Source organism: Hemiscyllium ocellatum, chromosome 40, assembly GCF_020745735.1.
Source record: "Hemiscyllium ocellatum isolate sHemOce1 chromosome 40, sHemOce1.pat.X.cur, whole genome shotgun sequence".
Lineage (NCBI taxonomy): Eukaryota > Metazoa > Chordata > Chondrichthyes > Orectolobiformes > Hemiscylliidae > Hemiscyllium > Hemiscyllium ocellatum.
The window spans coordinates 5,484,606-5,507,586 of record NC_083440.1 but is presented as its reverse complement, the minus strand read 5'-3'; positions in this window follow the sequence as shown (position 1 = coordinate 5,507,586).

Sequence of the window (22,981 nt, the reverse complement as noted above, 5' to 3'; positions counted from 1 at the left end):
AATATCGATTCTCCTGTTCTTCATTTGCTGGCTGAACTGCTGTGCTTTTCCAGCACCACTCTCTCGACTAAATGTCTGCTTTGGGTGACAATGAAATTTGAGTTCAATAAAAATGTGGACTTAACAGTCTAATTGTAACCATTAACATGTTATTAACTGTTAGGAAAAAAACCCCTTAACCTTGACAAAAGTCCCTTAGAGAAGATAATCTTTCATCCTAACATGGCCTGACCTACAAGTGACTCCAAACGCATAACAATATGGTGACTGCTATACGCCCTCGGGGCAATTTCGGGACGGGGGTTGCCGAGGCAGTGACACCCACATGCATTGAATGAACAAAAGAAAATGGAGATCCCCCACACATACCTAACTCCCCAGAATAGACAACTTTTTTACAACATCACATTGAAATGAATATCCCGAATCTAAGTTGATTTGAAAAAATATGTAACTCCCAATACTGACCCACTTTTGAAGATAAGAGATCCTTCACTTGATTCATCACAGTTTTCTGCAGTAGGGAACGCTAACACATCGACCTGTTCCCAGCACAGTCAACTGAGGCAAAAGGGCTGTCTCTTGACTTTGATAATCACGAGAGTTCGGAAATCCATTGGGATAATGGACGCCCTGAAATCAGTAAGACCTCAGCACCAAGCATCCGACCTTTCACTTTGAATGTTTCTCCTGTTCTGTGCCGTACAGGAAATTCCCGTCGACACTAACCCCCTTTGGGTTCACAGGTCTCTTCTTGCAGAGACGGTAACAGTGATCATTTCTAAATGTCAGCTTTAGTCAGGCCAATTTCGATTGCCCAGCTCTAGTCGCTATTTTGAAGCTACTGGAGATCTGCCTTTTTGAGTATCTGTAATACCTGGGGTACAGGAAATTCGAGTGTCTTCGGAAGGGAGTTGCAGAAATATTACACAGCAACGGTGGTGATACAACCAAATACAATATTTTGAAGTCGGAATGAAATTTATTTTGAGCGGGAACTTGCATTTGATCATGTTTCTCTTCACCTGAACCATTGATCATGGGTCATGTGTTATGAGGTGATGTTGAAAGAGAGTTGGGTAGTTCCTAGTTTGCATCTTGTAGGTGGAATCCATTTCTGGTCATGCATTGGTGAAGAGTGTGAGTACTGAATGAGGTGATTGGTTGTTTGTATTGCACAATGAGGAACTCCGTGAATGTTGCACTCAGCTGGATCCATCGAGAGCATTCCATCCCATCTCTGAGCTCGGCTTTCTGGATGGAGGGCACGGATTGGAGAGGAAGGCCTGTAGCGTATCGCTACAGGAATCAGGGTATCTGACATGCAGCAGTTTTATGGCCAGACTGGCTCATTCTCTTGTCAATGGTTGGCACAGGTCATGCAGTCAGTCATGATACTGTCGGAGGAAGCCTATGGGAGATTGGTCAATTCTCACTTTTCAGGGTTGTCGTTACCTGGTGCTTGTGGGATGTGAATGTTACTTTCAAATTGTCAACCAAAGGTTGATGCAACCTCACTGTATATGGAGACAGATCTCTTCATTATCTAAGGAGTTGCAAATGGTGCTGAAGATTGCAACACCATGCGCAAGCCTCTTTACCTCATAAATATTGATATAGGGAAGGGTAGAGATGTGGCATTTTTTTATTATGGTGTCTGGGACAATACTCTGAAGAATTCCTGCAGATATGTGAGATGACTGAGGTGATTGAACCCCATCAGTCATAACTATCTTCACCTGCATTCAGGATTGATAGCAAAACAAGCTGGTTTCTCATTATGTTCATTTCTTTGAGGGCTCGCTATTGTGGATATGTCTTCATAACTTACATGTTTAAGAGTTGAATATTTCTTTTCCGTCTTTAAAATACATCTGTAAATGTAGGCAAATATAATTGAGGAGCAGATAGCACATGTTTCTGCAAATGTAAGACAATTCTGACTTTGTCACACTTTGGAGTGAACATGTGGCTTTGCTGCAATGTCAGAGGCGATGGAACAAAACTGTACACTATGTGATAGAGATTGGACACCCGTCAGAGTCAGTCTGTTTGTCATTATCACACACAATAAAACAGAAAAGTCATAGTTCTGGAAATGGCTTTGTGAGTTCTGTTCGTGACATGGTGTGTACAGGTGGCGGGTAAAACCGAATGAGGTCAACATCTCATTCACAGTTTGTGTACTTAACGTACGGCATTCTGTATTCTGTACTGTTAATTCTCAGCAATGTTCTTCACTGCAAGTATTAAGCATAGTCATAATATTGCAGGTACTAGACAATTACTTGATGCAACAACGTATTAATATATATTTTCTTTATGTTTCTATAGTGCTTTAAAACTGATTGTAGCACAGCCCTCATCAAGTCCTCTTCCTCACCAGGAGAACATGGATCATAAAGCAGCGATCACTGTAAAATTAATTGCGGATAGATGATGGATCATAGGTTCAAAAATTATTGATCTAATCGGATTCAGAAGTGGATAAGTGACAATGAGTCTAGCTCGACATCCACAGTTATAATCATCGAGATAATTAATGAGAGCAGTCATGTCCTACAGTTTATTTTAACTTTCCTGAACGATTAATCACACCCAAAAATATTATTTAAGCAAACATTATTTGCCTCTGGGACAATTAGTTGAATTCACGCTGTTGTTCTGTTATTTTCATTTTTGCAAGACGTCACACCTATTTATCCCCAATAAAACACTTTAATTTGTCAACATATCACGAAATATATTCAAACAAAGTTATTCCCATTTGTCATCCATCGTATTACCAAACTCCACCAGTGAACATATCAGAAATGAGAACTGTCATATTAAAGCAGCATCTCTTTGTTTCAGTCAAATGATGTTCCTCGTTCCAACTGCATACAAATCTTCCCTTTCATTCAGTCCCCCAAATGTTAAATTCTATCCTCAGATACACTCCTTCTTTTGCAAGACCATGGCGGAGAATTGTTTCCCTCTTGTTGGTAACTCATACTCAGTGTTATTGTATTTTGCCAAAAGCTTCCAATAACACTTGGAGACTGAGCTCGTTGTTCTCCTTTGGCTAAGAACCCAGACCCAGTTATAATTTCACAGAAAGCTGCTCACTGCATCACATTGCCACGGGAATCGGTTGTTGCCTTCAGGATATTGACCCACATTCAGTACAGCTCTCAACTGAAAGAAATTTCCAATAATATTTACAATTGAGGTCATGGATAATCCCCCATTCTGCTACACATTAACAGCAATGTTGCATTTACAGATACTCGAGAAAAGCAACAATACTGGGTCAGAAGTTCATATCTGAGCAGTTACCCACACTCAGAACAATTCTACAATGACACATTCTCCCAGCACCAAGAGGCAACAGTAATAACAGGTTATTCCCCATTCAGTACAATTCCACCACCAGTAACTGCTTCATTCAGAGTTACTCTGGAGATCTAGATTAACAGTACGAAACATTCTAATCAATCACTGGATAATGTAGAGTGTGTATGAACTAAAAATAGAGATTTTCTTTTCTGAGTTGAGGAATTACACCACAGAGTCAGTTTGGAAATGTAAACTCCGTGCATTTCTCTCACACATTTGGAACTCATATTAACCTGATTATCTGCCCTCACAAAATCATTCCTCCACACATCCACTGACTAAGATCAGCACATAGGATCATCAGGGTCATCTGCCCTTCGCTTAACACTCCACAATAATCTGTCCAACCAACCCATTGCCCTCCTGTCGTATGTGGGCTCCCATTTGGAGCTAGCTGCATGATCAAGACCCACCAACACAATTCCTTCGCATCAAGGAATGGGAAGCACCAGGTATAAGTAAGAGGTGGGTTGTTACGAAATCCGTTTGACAAATTGCAGACTTTGAACTCAAACAGAGCGAGTGTGGTCTTGGTAAAAGCTTTCTTGACGGGCCAAGGCCGGTGCTCAGCCAAACCCTATCAGTGTGGAGCCAGGGCAAACCCATTCTGCACAGTATAGAGAAACAAGCAACACTGCACATTACTGAGGAGCCTCCTCATCAAACAACGATATTCTTTAAACTCAGTAAGTGAGGGCGCTATCAACTGACATCGAGATTTACCTTACTGAATGGAAAGAAAATAATAATCAGTCATAGAGCGGAAATGAGCGATTTAATGCAGAGATTTATGGAAATTTAAATTGTAACAAGACTTACGAGGAACACCAACAATAGTAAGGACAGTGTAATATACTTTCGCGACCATTTCCCTTGGCAAATGCATTGTGTTGTTTGTGAAACAATCTCTCCGATCCTTCTGCTGACAATCTGTACGAATTGGAGAATTCTCTCGGATTTGGAGCTGACCCAGTTCCAGAGACTTTATTTTATATTGTATGATATCTCCTCTGGGAATCTATGACTTTTTAAAATATAATTTTGAACAAACAGATTAGAATAACAGGTTTATTTTAACGATATGATATCATGGAAATTTAACTCCCAAAAGACTGGATTAATCTGATCCTATTAAGGTGACAAATGTTACTTGCAACTCGTCTTCAAACAGCAATACTTGAAATAATACTTCAATCACCATCAGTCCCATTAATAACCAAATATCTTTTGATATTCTTTTCATTGATGACCTTCATTTTTCCGAGGCTATGTAGTCATTCCATATCTCATGTTGCAGAGCTGCTTTTCTACTGCACATTGTTCTCCCTCTTTTTTCCTTGTTTATTCAATTTTACAACACAGTTGAGAAACCTGTCTGTGAGTGAGCACTGTAATACAGAACCTGAAGCTGATGCTGACCACAACAACAGTTGGAACTTACACTGCGAAATATTTCTTTAAAACAGATCGGAACAAACTAGGAAGTGATTCCGAACCTTCATTTCAGAATTACAGAATGATGGAATCCCATAGAACAGAAGAGGCCCTTTTGCCTATCATGCTTAAACTACACTCAATCTACATCATTCCCACTGCCCAGCACTGGGCCCCTCGCCTTGAGTATTATGACATTTCAAGTGCATATGCAAGTTCGTTTTAAATGTTTCTTGCCTGAAGTACCATCGCAATCAGTGCATTGCAGGCCTCTAACATCCTCTAGGTAAGAAGGTATTTCCTCACGTTCCCCTAAAACTCCTGCCTTTCAGATCAAAATCGTGCCATCCTTTTATCACCTCCTCGACAAACGAAAATAACTGTTTTCTGTTCACCCTGTTCACGCCCTCCATAGCCGAATATACATCGATCTCTGTTCTAGAGTCATAGAGATGTACAACACGGAAACAGACCCTTCGGTCCAACCCGTCCATGTCGACCAGATATCTCAACCCAAACTAGTCCAACCTGCCAGCATGCAACCCATATCCCTCCAAACCCTTGTTCTTCATACACCCATCCAAATGCGTCTTAAATTTTGCAATTGTACCAGCCTCCATCACATCCTCTTCAGCTCATTCCACACATGTACCACCCTCTGCGTGAAAAAGTTGCCCCTAAGCTCTCTTTTATAACTTTGCCCTCTCTCCCTAAACCTATGCCCTCTAGTTCAGGACTCCCCTACCCCAGGGAAAGACTTTATCTATTGATCCTATCCATGCCACTCTTAATTTTGTAAACCTCTATATGGTCACCCCTCACCCTCCGACGCTCCAGGGAAAACGTCCCCAGCCTTTTCAGCCTCTCCCTATAGCTTAGATCCTCCAACCCTGGCAAAATCCTTGTAAATCTTTTCTGAACCCTTTCAAGTTTCACAATATCTTTCCGATAAGAAAGAGACTAGAATTGCATGCAATTTTCTAACAGTGGCCCAACCAATGTCCTGCACAGCCGCAAAGTGTCCTCCCAACTCCTGTCCTCAACACTCTGATCAATAAATGAAAGAATACTAAACGCCTTTTTCACTGTCCTATCTACCTGCGACTCCACTTTCAAGGAGCTCTTAACCTTCACTCCAAGGTCTCTTTGTTCAGCACCAGTCCCTAGATCCTGAGTAAAAAGTGAAAAAGTCCTGCTAAGATTTGCTTTCCCAAAATGCAACACCTCACATTTATCTGAATTAAGATCCATTTGCCACTTTTCAGCCTATTGGCACATCTCGTCCAGATCCTGTTGTAATCTGATTTATCCCCCTTCACTGTCCACTGCACCTTCAATTTTGATGTCATCTGCAAAGTTACTAACTGTACCTCTTATGCTCGCATCCAAATCATTCATGTAAATGACAAAACGTAGAGGGCCCAGCACCGATCCTTGTGGCACTCCACTGATCACGGGCCTCTAGTCTGAAAAACAACCCTCCACAGTCACCTTTGAGCCAGTTCTGTATCCAAATGGCTAGTTCTCCATGTATTCCACGAGATCAAACCTTGCTAATCAGTCTCCCATGGGGAACCTTCTCAAACGCCTTACTGAAGTCCATATAGCTCACATCTACTACTCTGCCCTCAACAATCTTCTTAGTTACTTCTTCAAAAAACTCGTCAAGTTTGTGACACAACTTTTACTACACACAAAACCATTTTATTATCCCGAATCAGTCCTTGCCTTTCCAAATACAGGTATATCCTGTCCCTCAGGATACCCTCCAACAACTTGCCCACCACCGAGGGAAGGCTTACCGGTCTATAGTTCCCTCGCTTGATACTACCGCCCTTCTTAAACTGTGGCACCACGTTTGCCAAACTTCAGTCTTCTGGCACCTCACCTGTGACTCTCAATGATACAAATATCTCAGCAAGCGACCCAGCGATAACTTCTCTAGCTTCCCACAGATCTCTGGGCTTCACCTCATCAGGGGATTTATCCAACTTTAAACGTTTCAAGACATTCAGCACTTACTCCTCTGAAATCTGGACATTTTGCAAGATGTCACCATCTATTTTCCTGCATTCTATATCTTCCATATTCGTTTCCTCAGTAAATACTGATGCAAAATTTTCATTTAGTATCTCCCCCCACCTCCTCATTTTCTGGAGTTCAACACAAAGGCTGCCTTGCTGATCTTTGAGGGGGCCGATTATCTCCATAGTTACCCTTTTATCCTTAATATATTTCTAAAACCCTTTGCATTCTCCTCAATTCTCTTTGTCAAAGCTATCTCATGTCCCCGTTTTGCCCTCGTGATTTCCCTCTTAAGTATACTCATACATTCGACTGCAACCCCAGCTTAACCAGCCTCCCTCTTCACAGCTAAATTGCTATAGCCCATACAACATTCTACTGAAAAACCTTTGCTCTCCCTGCAATGTAGTCTCACACTCCCTGTGGTACAGTGACCAGAACCACATACAATACTCCAACTGTGGCTGAACCAAAACCCTGTACAGCTCCAGCAGGACCTCCCAGCTCTTATAATCTATGACTCTGCTATGTGCCTTCTTAACGCCCCTAAAAGACGATCCTGCTTCCTTCAGGGATCTGTTGACAAACACCTCAAGATGATTCAGGTCCTTTGATGTTCCCAGTGTGCTACCATTCATTGCGTACTGCCTTGTCTTTTAACTTCTACCAAAGTCATGAGCTCACATTTATTTGGATTAAATTACATCTGCCACTGCTCTGCCCATCTCACCATTCTGACCAATCTGACTATTTCTGTCCGCAACTTGAGACGATTTTCCTCACTGCCAAAAACCCAGGCAATATTTGTAGCATCTGCAAATTTACTTATCATCCCCAACCACCTTTCCTACTTCCGCCCCCCATCACACTCACACGTACACATCAACATCATTTATGATTATTATAACCAATAAGGGACCCAGCACTGATCCCTGTTGTCCACCACAGGAAACCAGTTTCCACTTACACAGCCACCTACCTCATCGAACTGCAACAATCTTGGAGCAAAGCAGCTAATTTACTCTGGAAGACATGTGGGTTTATTTTAGATCTCAATTTTCCATGTGGGGCCTTGTCAAAGTCTGTGCTAAATCTGCACAAACCAGATCAATTCTCTCCCCTCGTCCACAGACCTGGACACCTCCTCTTAAAACTCCAACACATTTGTGAGGCATTCCCCATCCCACACTGACAGAGCTGTGTTGATTGTGCATGACCAAGCCTTGCCTCTCAAAATGGAGATTAATTCTCTCCTTTGACATTTCCTCCAATAGTGTTCCAGGCAGTAATGTGATAATCACCAATCTGTAATTCCCCTCTATCTCTTAACAACATCCTGAAGAGTGGAAAAACATCAGCTAACCTCCAGTCTTCTGGCATTTCCCCAGTGACCAGAAAAGAATTAAAGGTTTGGGACAGAGTCCTCCCTTGTCTCTTTCGTTACAATTCCTCCTGACCTTTGGGTTTGATCTATTTAATCTCACTAAACCTACAATACCTGCTCGCATCATCCCAAAATCTGCTCAAGAGAGATCGGTCTGAGACGGGTACAGCTGAGAACAGAAGTGAGTCAAACAATCAGGGTAGGCAGAGACAAGGGAGGCAAATATATTAAACTGCATTTATTTCAATGCAAGAGGCCCAACGGTGAAGGCAAATGAACTCAGGTCATGGTTAGGAACATGTGACTGGGATGTCATCGCAATTACAGAAACATGGTTTAGGGATTGGCAGGACTGGCAGCTTCATGCTCCAGGATACAAATACTACAGAAAGGGTAGAATGGGAGGCAAGAGAGGAGGAGTGGCATTTTTGATAAGGGATATCATTACAGCTGTGCAGAGGGAGGATATTCCCGGAAATACATCCAGAGAAGTTATTTCGTTGGAACTGAGACATAAGAAAGGGATTATCACCTTATTGGGATTGTGTTATAGACTCCCCAATAGTCAGAAGAAAATTGAGAAACAAACTTGTAAGGAGATCTCAGCTATCTGTAAGAATAATAGGGTAGTTATGGTAAGGGATTTTAACTTTCCAAACATCGACTGGGTCTGCCATAGTGTTAAAGGTTTAGATGGAGAGGAATTTCTTCATTGTGCGCAAGACAATTTTCTGATTCAGTATGTGGATTTCCCGAGTAGAGAAGGTGCCAAACTTGACCGACTCTTGGGAAATAAGGCAGGGCAGGTGATGAGGTGTCAGTGGGGGAGCACTTTCGGGGCCAGCGACCATAATTCTATTAGTTTTAAAATAGTGATGGAAAAGGACAGACCAGATCTAAATGTTGAAGTTCTAAATTGGAGAAAGACCAATTTTGACGGTATTAGGCAAGAATGTTCGAAAGTTGATTGGTGGCAGATATGAGCAGGTAAAGGGACAGCTGGAACATTGTAAGTATTCAGAAATGAGGTAACAAGAATCCAGAGAAAGTATATTCCTGTCAGGGTGAACGGGATAGTTGGTAGGTATAGGGAATGCTGGATGACTAAGTAAATTGAGGGTTTGATTAAGAAAAAGAAGGCAGCATATGTCAGGTATAGACAGAATGGATCGATTGAACCTTAGAAGAGTATAAAGAAAGTATTAATATACTTAAGAGGGAAATCGGGAGGACAAAACGGTATCACGAGATATCTTTGGCAAATAGAATTAAGGAGAATCCAAAGCGTTTTTACAAATATATTATGGACAGAAGTATAACTAGGGAGAGAATAGGCTTCCTCAAAGATCAGCAAGACGGCATTTGCGTGGAGCCACAGAAAATGGGAGATATACTAAATGAACATTTTGCATCAGTATTTACTGTGGAAAAGGATATGGAAGATATCGACGATAGGGAAATAGATGGTGACATATTGCAAAATGTCCAGATTACAGAGGAGGAAATGCTGGATGTCTTGAAACAGTTAAAAGTGGATCAATCCCCTGGGCCTGATGAGTTCGTAAATTTGGAAATGACACCAAAATTGGTGATGCAGTAGACAGCGAAGGGGGTACCTCAGATTACGACAGGATCTGGAGCAGATTGGCTAATAGTCTGAGAGGTGGCAGATGGAGTTCAATTCAGATAAATTGGAGATGCTGCATTTAGGGAAAGCAAATCTTAGCAGGACGTATACACTCAATGATAAGGCCCGAGGGAGTGTTGTTGAACAAAGAGACATTGGAGTGCAGGTTCAGAGGTCCTTGAAACTGGAGTCGCAGGTCGATAGGATAATGAAGGCGTTTGGTATGACTTCTTCTATTGGTAAGAGTGTTGAGGACAGGAGTTGAGAGGTCATGTTGCGCCCGTACAGGACATTGGTTAGGCCACTGTTGGAATATTGCTTGCAATTCTGGTCTCCTTCCTATCGGAAAGATGTTTTGAAACTTGAAAGGGTTCAGAAAAGATTTTCAAGTATGTTGCCAGGTTTGGAGATTTGAGCTACAGGGAGAGGCTGAATCGGCTGGGGCTATTTTCCCTGGAGCGACAGAGGCTGAGGGGTTACCTTATAGAGCTTTATAAAATTATGAGGAGCATTGATAGGATTAACAGATAAAGTATTTTCCTAGTCGTGGGGTAGGTCAGATCTAGAGGGCATAGGTTTAGGGTGAGTGGGGAAAGCTATAAAAGAGACCCAAGGGGCAACGTTTTTTCACGCAGAGTGTGGTGCATGTATGGAATGAGCTGCCAGAAGATGTGATTGATGCTGGCACAATTGCAACATGTAAAATGCAGCTAGATGGGTATATGAATGGGAAGGTATGGACTGATGTGGGCTGGGTGCTGGCAGGTGGGACTAGATTGGGTTGGGATATCTGTTTGGCATGTACAGGTTTTACCGAAGGGTCTGTTTCCATGCTGACATCTCGATGACTCTATGACTCCATAACTCACGCCGGGCTACCTGTTATTCTGTATATAAACCAATCAGAGAGGAAAACTCAGAGAGAACGAGAGAGACAGGATTTGAGGAATATATGATGAGATTAAAATGGTGATGCTCGCCATTCAGGTTTGTCCCAGCTCTCTCAATGGTCTCTCCCACTCCCTCTTTCCCACTGAGGACAGACCCGGATCCAGGGGCTTGCAGTGGGAGGGGCTGGTTCAGGGAGGGAATGGGCGGTATTAAAGGATCAAACTGGGATTGAGATTCAAACACACCCCACGCTCTCACGCACAGAGACAGACACAACCACACAGATACTCACTCCCTGCTCAGTGCACATGATGGAATGGACAGTGGCTGCCAGAACCTGTTTGAAATACTCCCAGGTCTGTCACGCAAAGACATCCTCTCCACCTAAATCCCAGCTTATCCAGTCAGCTCCCAGCTCCCTGTCACTGTGGCACACCTCCCACAAAGTGGGAGTACAGCCAGTGTTATTTTTTTGGGGATGAGAGGGAGGGAGGTGTGAGAGAAAGCAGCAGTTCAATTTAGTCGAGACGGCCCTCTGTTTGTTCCTGCTTAGTATTTTAGTGCCTTTCAATGAAAGCTGTAGATATTCTCATCCAGATCACATTCTTTTTGTATTAGGTTTTCCGACTGATAAATTTCAAAATCATAACTTGCGATTGCCGGGAGTCAAACCTAGGTCACCTGTTTGGAAGCCAGCTATACTCACCACGATAGCACCATCACTGTCCACGTTACCTCAACATCTTCCCCAAACACATTTTGGAAAAACCTTTGTCATGACAAATGAAAGGTGATATTGGGTCATGTGACAGTATCTGTTAAACAAAAAGGCAGATTTGATGGAGCACCTTAAATCGGAGGGGGTGCTGGGTCATTGTAAGGTACAGAGAGAGAGTCCATGAGTCTCTCTGGTTGGGCTGGGATTCCCTGCCAATCCATTAGCTGGTTCATGTAAAGGAAGGAATAAAGATACGGGATGATACGTGATTGAATGGAAATGAAGCACATTACTGTTGAAAATAAACTTGCAGTTAGAAGACACAGACTGTTTTAATAGATCATTATTTACTCGTTAGAATAGAAGAGTTTTCCGCCCTTTTGACGAGATTTAAATTCAGTGTGGAAGAGTGGAGGGGACTCTGTCATTGTGTTTCCCTCTCTGCGCCTGGAGGGAACAATGATCCTTTCCGCCTGCTCATTTCTTTATGTATCCGTGTCATCCACTGATAACTGATTACTTGTCAGGAATGCATCTTTTGTGCCTGTCTGACTCGTCTTTAGGTTATGCTTTTGTTGTTCAACTTTCTACTCACAGTTGTTCCTTGCTAATTGCACTTTGTCCTGGATTTTTTCCTCCAGTCTCTTTTTTTTGTTCCTCAGATGGAGTCCTTCCTTGCCTATTTGAAACGGAGTGTTCTCATGTTGCTGCTCATCCTTCTCCTTTTGGGCCATTCTTCACGAGGACTCCTCGCTCCGTCTGCTGCAGCGAATGTTGATTCTAAGTTACATAGATTTATTCACCAATTGAATTATTTTTATAACTGGATATTTCACTGCATATTTTATGGTATATTTTATAGTAAGCATAAATTCTACAAGTGAGATGGTTTGCACCTTAATAGGTGAGGGACCAACATTCTGGCAGATAGGTTTTCTACTGCAACACCGCTGCATTTTAACTAAGTAGCGGGGGAGAGGGGACAAAATGTTCGTTTAAAAAGGAAATTGAAGGGAAAGTTAGAACAACAGAAGTCAAGAAAGACAACTGTATCAATGAGGCAGAACGCTCGGAAAGGGATCATGCTGTAAGATTGAGTGAAATAAGGGTTGTTGGGAAGGGTGAGAGCAGTAACAAATTAAAAATACTATATATGAATGCACGAAGCATTTGACATAAGATGGATGAGCTTGAGGCTCTGTTGGAAATGGGCAGATACGGTATTGTGGGAATAACTGAGACGTGGCTCCAAGTGGACAGGGCCGGGGAAGTGAATATTCAAGGTTACACGTGCTACCGTCAGGACAGACTGAGCAGCAGAGTGGGGGTGGGGTGGACTCGTTGGTAAGGGAGGATATTCAGACCCTTGCGCGGGGGCACCAAGAGTCAGGGGATGTAGAGTCAGTGTGAATAGAGCTGCGAAGTACTAAGAGTAAAAAGACTCTCTTGTGAGTCATCTACAGGCCCCCACACAGTAGTCTGGATTTCGGATGTAAGATGAATCAGGAGCTGAAATTTGCCTGTCGCAAAGATGTTACGACAGTTGTTATGGGGGATTTTAACATGCAGGTAGACTGGGAGAATCAGGATGGTATTGGACCTCAAGAAAGAGACTTTGTGAAGTGCCTCAGAGATGGATTCTTAGAGAAGCTGGTGCTGGAGCCGACCAGGGAGAAGGCAATTCTGGATCTGGTATTGTGTAACGAACCAGAGTTGGTCAGAGACCTCGAAGTGAAGGAGCCATTGGGAAGTAGTGACCATAATACATTAAGCTTCAATCTGCAATTTGAGAGGGAGAGGGTACAGTCGGAAGTGACAGCACGTCTGTCGAATAAAGGGAACTATGGAGATATGAGGGAGGAGCTGGCCAAAGTTCAATGGTGCAATACCTTAGCAGGGATGAACAATGGCGGATATTTCTGTGTATCATGCAGACGTTGGAGAATCAGTCCATTCCTAAAAGGAAGAAAGATCCCAGGAGGAGGCATAGGCGGCCGTGGCTGACGAGGGAAGTTAAGAAACGTATGAAGTTAAAAGAGAAAAAGTATAACATAGCAAAGATAAGTGGGAAAACTGAGGACTGGGAAGCTTTTAAAGAGCAACTGAGGATTAATAAGAAGGAAATACGTGGAGGAAAAATGAGGTACGAAGGTAAACAGGCCAATAATATAAAGGAAGATAGTAAAAGCTTTTTTCAGTATGTGCAAGGCCAAAAAAAAAATTGGTTAGGACTAAAATTGGGCCCTTGAAGACAGAAACTGGGGAATATATTCGGGGAACAATGAAATGGCAGAAGAATTAAATGGGTACTTCAGATCTGTGTTCACTGGGGAAGACACAAGCAATCTCTCTGAGGTAACAGTGGCTGAAGGAACTGAACTTAAGGGAATCTATATTTGTAAGGATTTGGTGTTGGAGAGACTGTTAGGTCTGAAGGTTGGTAAGTCTCCGTGGCCTGATGGTCTACATCCCAGGGTACTGAAGGAGGTAGCCTGGGAAATCGCGGATGCATTGGTGATTATTTTCCAGGGTTCGATAGATTCGGGGTTGGTGTCCTGAGGATTGGAGGGTGGCTAATGTTATACCACTTTTAAAGAAAGGTGGGAGCGAGAAAGCAGGAAATTATAGAACAGTTAGTCTGACCTCAGTGGTGGGAAAGCCGCTGGAGTCTATTATGAAGGATGAAATTACGGCACATCTGGATAGAAGTAACAGGATAGGACAGAGTCAGCATAGATTTATGAAGGGGAAATCATGCTTGACTAATCTTCTTGAATTTTTTGAGGATGTAACTCTGAAGATGGACGAGGGAGACCCAGTGGATGTAGTGTACCTGGACTTTCAGAAAGCTTTTGATAAAGTCCCACACAGGAGTTAAGTGAGAAAAATTAGGGCGCATGGTATTGGGGGAAAGTACGAGATTGGATTGAAAATTGTTTGGCTGATAGGAAACAAAGGGTAGTGATAAACGGCTCCATTTCAGAAAGTCAGGCAGTGAACAGTGCGGTACCACAGGGATTCGTGCTGGGACCACAGCTTTTTACAATATGTGTTAATGATATAGAAGATGGTATCAGCAATAACATTAGCAAATTTGCTGATCATACAAAGCTGGGTGGCCGGGTGAAATGTGATGAGGATGTTAGGAGATTGCAGGGTGACCTGGACAAGTTAGGTGAGTGGGCAGGTGCATGGCAAATGCAGTTTAATGTGGATAGAACAGGAAGGCAGATTACTACCTCAATGGAATCAATTTAGGTAAAGGGGCAGTACAGAGAGATCTGGGTGAACTTGTACACCAGTCAATGAAGGCAAGCATGCAGGTACAGCAGGTATTGAAGAATGCCATTAGCAAGCTGGCCTTCATAACAAGAGGAATTGAATATAGAAGCTAAGCGGTGCTTCTGTTGCTGTACAGGGCCCTGGTGAGACCACACCTGGAGTACTGTGTGCAGTTCTGGTCTCCAAATTTGAGGAAAGACATTCTGGCTATTGAGGGAGTGCAGCGTAGGTTCACGAGTTCAATTCCTGGAATGGCGAGATGACTTTACACTGAAAGACTGAAGGGACTGGGCTTGTATGGCCTTGAGTTTAGAAGACTGAGAGGGGATCTGATCGAAACATACAAGATTAGGAAAGGATAGGACACTCTGACAGCAGGAGACATGTTTCCGCTGATGGGTGTGTGCTGAACCAGAGGACACAGCTTAAAAATACGTGATAGACCATTTCGGACAGAGGTGAGGAGAAAATTCTTCACCAGAGAGTGGTGGCTGTGTGGAATGCTCTGCCCCACAGGGCAGTGGAGGCCCAGTCTCAGGATTCATTTAAGAAAGAGTTGAATCGAGCTCTCAACGATAGTTGAATCAAGGGTTTTGGTGATAGGCAGGAAGAGGATACTAATTAGGAATTATCAGACATGATCCTATTGAATGGCGGTGCAGGATCGAAGGGCTAAATGACCTAATTTTGTAGATATTGTATATTGTCTATTGTCTAACTGGTTTATGTATCACCATATAAATAAGTGCATTTGTGCAGCAACTGAAATTCCGCAGCATATATGCAACTTCTCAAAAGAGATGACAATCAGTTGGATCCAAGGAAGAACCAGCTTGAAAGAATCTTAAGACAAGCAACAACCACAACAGTATGAAGCTGCTGGATATGGCAAACAGTAAAGTCACAGAATTCTTTCTGCTCTCTATCTCTGGATCATTTTCTATTTTTCTCCGACGCCTTAGTCCCTTACGCATCTTCTCAGCCTCGAAGATGTGTCGGGCAGTCAGAATGTTGAGAAAGCGAATAAAAGTGAATGGTAACATTGGTGTTAAAAAATGTTCAGAATATTGAAAACTTTCCCACCGGTCACGAAAATAACTGGACCTCGTTTTACAGTACCATGAAACATTGTTAATATTTTTTCCTGTTTTATATCGAAAGCAGTTGGGAATGTTCTTTCAAGAAAACAAAATGCAGGTTGTTACTACAACTCTCTTCGCAGTTCTCGCTGAACAATATTTATTTTTCCTCTGATGAAAACATATGGCCATTAGTCGATCAAAAGCATAAACGACAGTGAACCAGACAGAACAATCAACGGTCAAGCAGTTCAGGAGATAGATAACACTACAAACAGGAGTGGTGTCCATAAAACACAGTGGATAATAATAATATAGAAATCGATTCAGTATGATGTCGAAAACAGTGAACGGCAGATCAGATGTTGCAATGGCCACCAGATAGTGAGTGGTGCATGTAGAAAGATCGCACTTCCACCGAGCTAACATTATAATCACCACTTGACTAACTGTAAGTGAGTGAGAGAGAAGAATAAACAGACTTGAAGTCACTGATAAAACATTCTCTGATGCCTGAGCCCAGATGTAAATAATGACACAAAGATAATTGTTGTTCCATGTCATACAATGTTTAAAGAATCTGAACTACAGCAGCAACCCTTCTCTAAATGAATAATGTGCATTTTTCAAAAGAACTCGAACGAACATTAACAGCAGGTTACTCTCTGAAACATGATCATGCACTCAACATTTTTTGGGGGTTGGCAGTGGTTGATTTCACCTGGTGTATAGACTGGCTGGAAAATTCCCTTATACCACAACATCCATACAAAAGCACTTCGATTCAGGAAAACAAAAAAAATGGGAGAGACACCTAATCAGTACAATTCTTCGTTGACACACACACCAAATAACATGAGGCCGCATCAATCACGGGGTCCACCCTGAAGTTGGTGACCCCAATTCAGTCCAGTTGCATTATCAGTCATACCTTGCTTAGTGTGATCAGTGAGATCTGAATCAACAGTGCACAACATTCCATCCTATCACCGAATAATACAGAGTGCCTGTGAGCTACAGACAAACGATTTCTTCTCAGTTGAGTAATTATACCACAGAGTTAGTTCGGAAATGTTAACTGCGTACATCGCCATCACACTTTAGGAACTCGCACTGCTCCAGTCCAGTGCACAGTATGTCAAGATTTAAATGTATCCATCATGGAGCACCGGATATCAGTGAGCAGGATTCTCTGGGAAGTAACGACTGAACTTCTCAACAGAAGAATCAAAAAATCTCCAAAGACAGTATATGATAGAATGTCATGCGCCAGAATACGCTGTCTTCTCAAAAAATATTGAAAGAACTGTGGATGCTGGAAATCAGAAATAGAAATTTCTGGAAAAGAGCAGCACATGAGGCTGCATGTGTGGAGAGAAATCACAGTTAACCTTTCAGCTGCAGTTATTGGATCTGAATCATTAACTCTGACTTCTCTCCACAGATCCCACGAGACCTGCTGACCTTTTCCAGAAATTTCTCTGCTGTTGTTGTTATTGTTGTTGCCCCAGTCTTCAGTATTGAACTCACCTCTGGCACTATGGCAATCATGTTTGCTAAATCTTCCAGTCTTATCGGATACCTCACGAAATTCGTTGGATATGTTTACAGCCAGCAGTACAACAATAATATTTTCCCTCAACTGAACTATTTTGGAATTGTAAAAAATGGGACATTATTGCACCAGAGAGTTGATCCAATGTGATACTCCCATGATGTAAAACACACTGTATAGTTACTTCTCAGATAGCAGTGTTGATGCAGCAGCCCTGACAGTTAAAATGTGCTGTGGGAATGAACAACTCAGTGTTCTCGTTACCGAAACATTTAAAAACGTCAAAGTGCGAGCTGGCAATAACAAATCCCTTCAACATTATCTTACCTTCACACCAAACACAATTTCCATCCCTCAACAGCCACAAAGCAGTCTGGGTTTACTCAGCATCTAAATGTGATCTCCAAAAAACTATTCCATCTGTAAACCACAGTCACTGTCTGGACAAACATCCTGTGTGACACACAGTTCAATGATGTCTCCTGCTATGGGGCAAACAGCATCATGCACACCAGGGACAACAGGCAGTACAATGCGCAAGGCTTTGTGACAATCAAAGAATTCAACAATACGCATCATCATTCATAATTTTTTAAGCAGTGTGCTACTGATGGATATGAATCAGCTGATTACCCAGATATATTATTCAACTCCCCGAGTCCCTGAGACCTGAACATAAGGTCAACTGAAGGTCCCAACAGCAGGGCGACATATCAGTCCATATGGCCGGATGTCCTTGATCCCAGTTGGACCCTTGGAGCTACACAACAATATCCAATATCAGAAATCACCCACCTGTCACCCCAAACCAACTTGCCTTTCATCAGTGAAAAATCCTGGTGAACAATCCAGTCTCCACCGTTCTGAACCCCGTGGCGAGGTAGAAGAACAGAGATTTTACAAATTTGATGGAGTACTTCACTCCATGGTGCAACAATATGGACTCGCGGTGAATCAGTTTTAAAACATATCCAGAGAATTCATCTGTCAGTACCATCAAAATAACGACAACAATAATAAAAAAGAACTCTTATCCAAACTGGTGGCCATAGACTAAATAACAATCGCAAACAAACACACATGAGAGCCCCCTCACATTGACCAGTCTTGGTCCAGGAATATCCAAGGGTAACAGCAACAACGGAAAACATGGGGAACATCCTGGTGAACAAAGTTGTTGATCCTCTGTGTGAGAGCTGCTTTCACTGCACTGCAGACCTCAGTGTTTGTCCGACTAAACTGCACACAAGAGCTCTGTCCAATGTTTACAAATGGCTCAATTCAGTCATCGTTTTGACAGTCAAATAATTCAACATTACGCATCATAATTGGAATTTTGCACTCAAAACCTGTCTCAGTGATCTGTCATCCCGAATATCATGACCCCACAAATCCACTGATTGAACTAAACAGACAAGATAGTCAAAGCTTTCCTTGCTGACATTCACTTGTCACTATGTAATGACTTGTTCAACTCAGTCGTTGCTCACGTGTTGTATTTGGGCTCCTATTTGGAAACAGCTGCCTGAGCAAGATCCACCAACACAATGTTTTCGCATCAAGTAACGGGAAACAGCAGGTATCTCTAATAGGTGGGTTGTTACAAATCTCATCTGACCAATAGCAAGCTTTGAACTCCCATAGGGAGAGTGTGGTCTTGGTAAACACTTGCTTGACCAGCCAGGGCCGGTGCTCAGCCAAGCCCCATCAGTGTGGCCTCAGGGCAAACCTATTCTGTACAGTATGGAGAATCAGGCAATGCTGTACATTACTGAGGAGCCTCCTCATCAAAAACCTATTTTCTTTGAACTCAGTAAGTGAGGATACTAGCATCTGGCATCAGAATTTGCCTTGCGAAACTGAAATAAATTGATGAAGTGTCATGCAGTAGAAATAAGTCTAATTTCATGCAGAGACATATACAACTTAAGTTGTTGCAAGACTTACGAGGAACACCCACAACAGCAAGAATGGTGTAGTGTATTTTGGCGACCATCTGTATTGGAAGATGTATTTTGTTGTTTGTGAAATAATCTCTCCCTGCTGCTGGCAATCTGTCGGAATAGGATAATTCTCCCGAAATTCGAACTGATGCAATTCCAGTGATTTTCTTTTGATACTGAATGGCCTCTACATCGGGAAACTGATTATATCTTCAAGTATTTTATATTATTTTGAACAAACAAATTATGACAGTAAGTTTATTTTGATGATATGGTATCATTGCGATTTGCCTCTCCAATTGAATACCCAAAGACTGCATTAATCTGAACCTATTAGGCATCAAAGTTAATTTCAACTTGTTTTCAAACAACAATACTTGAATTATTTCACATCCTATCAATGACATAAATATCGAAATATCTTCTGATGTTCTTTTAAATGAAGCCCTTCATTTTGCTAAGGTTATTCAGTCATTCAGTACCTCATGCTGTCGAGCTCATTGGGAGCTCTTCTACTGCACACTGTTATCCCACTGCTCTTCTTGTTCATTCAGTTTTCCAAATCATTTGGAATATATTGTCTGCGTATCAGCACTCTAATGCAGGACTTGAAGCTGAAACTAATCACAACAAGAACTGGAAATTATACTGAAACAAATACGAGAAAAGAGACGAATTCATAACCTTCCCTTCAGACTTAGAGAATGACAGTATCACATGGAGCAGTAGAATCTGGGCAGCCATCATGTTTGTCCAAACAAAATTATACTGAATCGACATCCGTCCCATTTTCCAGCACTCGGTCCAGATTCTTGAATGTTATGACATTTCAAGTGCTCATCAAGTACAGTTTAAAGGTTGTGAGTTTTCTTATCTCAACTCCCCTCCCAGTCAGTGTACAGCAGACCCTTTCCATCCTCACGGTAAGAAGAGTTTTCCTTATGTCTCCCCTCAGCCTTTCAGCTTAAATATATCCTGCCTTGTAATTGGTCATTCGACAAAGGGGAACAATTCCTTTTTATCTGCACTGCTCACATCGCTCACAGTATTATTTACCCCGATTTTTGCTCTAAAGAACGCAGTCCTAGTTTATGAGCCATCTTCTCCACAGCTGCATGGCGACACCCCTAGCAACATTCTGTGAAAATCTCCTTTCCGCTCCCTCCAGTCCAATCACAGCCAACCTTTGGTGCAGTGACCAGAATTGCACACAAGTCTCCAATTCTTGTCTAACTAAATTCCTGATTGATTCGGCTTTTTTGAGGGCTGTGCGATAGCCATTGTCTACATGGACTATCGCAAGACCTTTGACAAAGTATTGCATGTGTCGGTTGTTGGGTAACGTTAAATTTCATGGGATTCAGGAGAGCTACCCAACTGGATCCAAAATGGGCTTGATGGTAGAAGATGTTCTGAATGTGGGGAGTTACTGTACATTTAAGGGAGTTGAAATGATCGCAAAATTGCCTGACACAGCACCAAGTGTTCTGAACAAGCTAACAACGTAACACATGGTTGACACAAATAGTGCAGATGGGTTGCCATGAGACAAGAACAAATTCAAATTCTGACAATTGGTTTAAATTATGCCCCAAGATACCAAACTCGATCAAGTTTGAATTTAGTGTTTTGATTATGTTCAAACCAATGAAATGATCTGATGTTTAGGGGTATAAAACCGGGCATTTTTGAGCAGTTGAGAGAGAACTGCCACCTAGATTGCTAGCTCAAGAGCTCTCTGAAACGCATCTGTGTGTGGAGAGTGTTTAAGAACATCGAGGCCAACCGGGAGAGAATCTACAGAAGAAAATCTACAAAGGAGATGCAGCTAAGCTAACTGGGTTTGAAATACGATTTTGTTTTTTAAATTTTAATTGGGATTTTTTGTCCGTATGGTATTGTAGAGTATGAGCTAAAAGTTATATTTAAGAGAAAGGAGTTGTAAATAGATGTTGGTTTTAATATTCTTTGTTAGACTTGAAAATAAAGTTGTTAAATTTTACTTTAAACACTGGCCTCTGGGATCGTTCGTTGCCTCTTGAATTTTAAAAGATTACAGCACGGGGTGACTCTCTTCTGTGATGCTGGTTTAAATGAGCAGAGGGGGTTATCCTATGTCATAACAATTTGGGGGCTTTCATCCTACGCTTTGAACAGGTTTAGACAGATCTACGCTGAGATTGGACACATTTGAATGGATTTGGGGTATGAAAGAGCCCAGTAGATTTAAATACTTACATGTTAGTGTCCTGGAGCTTCACATAAAGCAGAGGTGAGTCAATTTGTTTAATTTAGGTGACTTGTGGTCGATTAAATTAAAAGTGAGAGAAATGGCTCTTAAAATTGCGAAAGAGATTTTGAGATTTGAAGATGATTCTCAAATTTGCCGAGAAAGTTTAGAAGGAAAGAAAAAGGGCATACTTTTCGAATTAGCAAAGAAGTTAGATTCGGGTTTAACCAAGGACAAAAGTAAAGCAGATATTATAAGGAAAGTACTCAAACACTTAGATATATCAAAGAAACAGACAAGTGCAGTAGAGGTAGAAAAGCTTATATTACAAATGAGGAAAATGAAGTAGGAATATCAATAAAAAGACAGAGAAGGGAAAGAAAGAGAAAGGGAGAGAGAAGAAAGAGAGAGAGAAGCAAAAGGGAGAAAGAGAAGGTTCTCAGCTGAGTAAAAAGAGAGAGTTTGTGCTTGAGAAGTTGCGACTTAGTCAGCAAAGTAAAATTAATGGAATGGTGATTAATAGAGAACGTAGTGATACGTACAAATATGGCAAAACTCTGCCGAATGTTGCTGAGAAAGATGTTGAAGCCTTCTTTATTTCATTTGAAAACATCTCTAGGCAGATAGAGGGATCTGAGGATTGATGGGGAATGCTAGTTCAGTCTAAAGTGGGAGGCAGAGCTTGTGATGTCAGATTTGGGGGTCAAGAGATTGTGAAGAGGTCAAGCAGGCTATTTTAAGTGAGCAATAAATTGGTGGGAGAAGCATATAGACAATAGATCGGAAATACAAAGATGCAACCAGGTCAGACTTAATGTTGAGATCGAAAGAATTAAACATAGTCATTTTGACATATGGGTTAGTGTTTTGAAAATAGATAGGACCTTTGAGGCTCCATGAGATATTATTCTGCAGGAGGAGTTTAAACATTCACTTCCAGAGATGATAAGAGTTCACGTGGAGGAACAGAAAGCTCAAGAAATAAGAAGGTGAATACATGTTGGTGCATAAGGCAAGTGTCCGGCCAGAATGTTGTCAATGAGGGATAGATCTTGGGAGAAGGAGAAATCCTCCACTATGAAACCAAGATATGAGTGCACTGGTAAGAATTTACGACAGGATAAAAAAAAAACCAAAGAGGGTGGAAAGTAAGTGAAAGGCTTCAGGTGTTTCCAGTATAGTAAAGTGGGACATGTATTGTCAAAGAGCCGCTTGTTAAAGAAAGGCATTGTGGGAAACTATGTGGTAAAAGAAGCTAAACCAGTGGCATTAGTGAAAGCTGTGAAAGAGACCCCAAGAAGAGCTGAGGAGATGCAGGAGAGTGCACAGCCCCGGCGGGGTCTGGGTATGGAGTTAGTACCTGATCTCTACAAAGAATACACATCTGTGGGTAAAGTTTACTCAGAAAGAACGGGGGAGAGGGAGAAGAAGTTAT